The following is a 3,844-nucleotide window of genomic DNA, read 5'->3' as shown; positions in this document are numbered from 1 at the left end:
CTGACCCATTTGGTTTTCCAAATTTTTCAGTGTTGCTACTTGGCTTTGGATCAAAGCGTCATTCTTTGCCATGTACACTTTCAACAAGTTCTCCAAACTGTTTGATGCTTTAGCTTGAGGTGGTTTTGGAGCTTGCTAATTAAACCCTTGAGATTGGTTGAGTCTATGCTGCAGTTAGTTGTAGTTCGGTCCATTTCCTTGGTTGCTCCAAGAAACTTCAGGATGATTACGCCATGAAGGATTATAAAAGTTAGACTGGGGTCCTTGTCCACTCCTATTTTGATATTGGTTCCCCATAGTACACTAACTCAGGATTTGATGGACAATTTTCAAAAGAATGACCTTCCCCATAGTACACACAGGAAACTACTTCATACGAAGTTGGTGGCTGAGCTGCTGTAACACCCCTTACCCGTATTCGAAGCCAGGACAGGGTTCGAGGCATTACCGATCTTTAACTTAAGCAAACATACAAAACTGAGCCATAAAATTACATCCAATTTAAAACCATTTATACATATGCATATCGTCCCTATTACGGGCCTACGAGGCCCAAAACAGGTATTAAGAGTGGATCGAGACTAAACTGAGAACTTTGAAAATAGTTGGAAGACATAGAAAATTTTTCATGGAAATAGGGTCACACGCCCGTGTAGGTAGGCTGTGTGGTCACACACACGCCCATGTGGCTTGGGACACTCCCGTGTCCTCAGCCTTTGTAACTCTATGTTTCTGATGTCATCAACATAATTAGGGTCACACGGCTAAGTCGCATGCCTGTGTGCTAGGCGATGTGGCGAATTAAATTCCAAATATTAAGTGAAGACTTCACACGGCCTGGGCATACGCCCATGTCCTAAGGTCGTGTCCTTCACAAAGCTAAGAGACATGGCCGTGTCTCTGCCCCTATGTTTACTACTGGGCATTCTGTTTTACCTAATTAGGGTGCAAGGGACACATAGTTGGATCACATGCCTATGGGGCAGACCGTGTGTCACACACGGCCTAGCACATGCTCGTGTGTCTACCTATGTGGACAAATTTGAAGTTATTTTCTAGGCCATTTGCCACCCTTAAATGCTCACTCACTTATACATTTTTGACGACATGTAACACATCACACAAATACTCACAATCATTATTAATCCATGACTTTGTAATGTCAACATTTCACATACTCAAACCGTCATGCTTTCATACGGCATTCCACACCAATTTCATACTTATTCATTCTTATAAACCTACCTTCAATATACTCAATTATACCATAGTTATGGTCATACCTATAAGTCCCAATTCATTCATTAAGCATATGTTCCATTTATCACATCCATTACCAACAACCAGCCACCAACCACCAACCACATCACAAAGCCTAAACACAATACATGCATGCATAAATAATTAGGGTTACAACCCAAGAAGCAAATATGAGCCACATCTCATGGCCTTATACAAAATGAATCATAGTACCATCATAAGCCAACACAATTTGGCTATTCAAAATGACACATAACAAAATGACCAAGTCTCCTATACATGCCATACTCAAAATGTTGAGACTAACTATACCCAAATGTCCAATTGATATTGTGATCGAGTCTCTGACATCCTTCGATCCCCGAGCTAGCTTGGCGACACTATAAGACATGGAAAGAAAGGGGAGTAAGCTTAAAGCTTAATAAGTTCATATGCAAATAATAAGCAACATAAATCATACAATTAATGTAAGGCAAAGTTTCATAAATGTCATCAAGTCCCATAAGCACAACTTTTTCATATGCATTCCTACCACATGTTTATAACATACCGAGTTTTTTACTCATGAGTTTTACTTGCATACCTGTACCAACTCGTAGCAGGAGTACCCTAAAAAAAAGGAACCTTTCCTCTCCCCAGCCATTTCGGGTTAAGAAGATGTGAAAGTGCCTTTCTCTCTATAAGAACGGTGCGTTCCGCTCATAGTTCCTCATCATTAACTTACTTGTTGCATAACTCACTAATTTACCCGTTGAACACTTGGAATACTATCAGATACACGAAAAGCTTGCACATAGTGCCTTATACTAGCCACATGCTACCTCATATCACATATCACACATTGCTCGCTCTCGAGCTAATCACGGGCCTGCTCACACAAGCTGATAGGTACCCGCAACACAAGCCGGGCTACCCAGCCACCAGTAGAATGCACAAGACTAGCACCTGAATTCACATAGTCACATATACACATAATCTCATGAGCTCATAATCACAGTTCCTAGTGACATGTCACATTGTATCCTAAATTATTCCTAAGGTTCAAATGGGATTTTCTCAATGCCATATCTTCGTCAAACTCATTCACAACGTCATTCTCATATACTATAATATCATTCATACACTCATCATAACAATTAAATATAGAAATTCATACATTGACAAGGCATTAAAACATGATACAACATTGCATTATTTACATATAAACTTACCTCTATACAAAAATAGTAAAAATGGATCTAATCGTCGTACACCTTATTTTTCCCCCGATCAAGGTCCATTCCTCGTTTTTCTTGTTCTATAATACCAAATTTAGCTTATTCAATACACGTATTATTTAATTCAGTCCATAACTCATATTTTGGAAAAATTACCTTTTTACCCCTAACTTTTCACATATTTACAACTTAGTCCCTAGGCTCGTAAAATGAAATGTGTTCATTTTCTTTGTCACCCCTGCCTAGCCGAACTTAAGACATGTTCATAACAGCCTACATTTTCCTTTAATTCAGATTTTTACTACTCATTTTTACAACTTTTACAAAAAGGTCCTTTTTAAGTATTTCCATGAAAAATCCCTTAGTAAAAGTTGTTTAACGCACATCAAACATTCATATTCCTCTATTAAACATCAAAATACATGCATGTCACACTTGGGTCAATTTTTAAATATGAACCCTAGCTCAAAATAAGGCTAAAAATAGGTAGATCGGTTGATGACAACTTAAAAAATGTAAAGAACATTAAAAAGGAGGCTAGGATGCACTTACTATTGAGCTTGAACGTTGAAGAAAAACCCTAGCTATGGCCCTACTAAATTTTGGCACACACAAGAAGAAGATGAGCCAATTTTTTCTTCATTTTTTCCTTTTTATTCTTTTATTAACCAAATGATAAAAATGCCCTTAAAGCCTTTCTTTCAAATTTTTCCTATTCATGTCCATTTTTGTCCATAAAATTAGAAATTCGTAAAATTTCTATTTAATCCCTCTAATTAAAAATCCATGGCAATTCCATGCTCAAAGCTTCTAGAACATGTATTTTGCAACTTATTCAATTTAGTCCTAATTATCAAATTGGACACTTTACGCATAAAATTTCTTCATGAAAATTTCACACAAGGATGGAATCATATCAAATAATTATTACTACTTCAGATTTGTGGTCTTGAAACCACTATTTTGACTAGGCCCAAAATTATGATGTTACAACTCCCCCCTTTTAGGGATTTTCATTCCGAAAAATCTTATCGGTAAAATGGTTTGGGTATTGGTTTCTCATGTTTTCCTTGATCTCCCATGTAGCCTCTTCCACCCCATGTCTTTGCCATAATACTTTCAAAATGGAAATACTTTTGTTTCTCAATTGCTTGATTTCCCGAGCCAAAATCTTAACTGACTTTTCACCATAAGTCATGTCTGGTCGAATCTCAACCTCTGTCAATGAAATCACATGTGAAGTGTCTGATTGGTATCGGCACAACATAGGCACATGAAACACATCATGAATTCTTTCAAACTCAGACGGTAATGCCAACCAATATGCTTTCAGTAAGCAAATTCCACCAATGATAAGCACTTTTCTC

Source organism: Gossypium arboreum, chromosome 10 (genome assembly GCF_025698485.1).
Source record: "Gossypium arboreum isolate Shixiya-1 chromosome 10, ASM2569848v2, whole genome shotgun sequence".
In the NCBI taxonomy this organism is placed as follows: Eukaryota; Viridiplantae; Streptophyta; class Magnoliopsida; order Malvales; family Malvaceae; genus Gossypium; species Gossypium arboreum.
The sequence above is the reverse complement of the archived record's forward strand: the minus strand, read 5'-3'. Positions refer to the sequence as shown.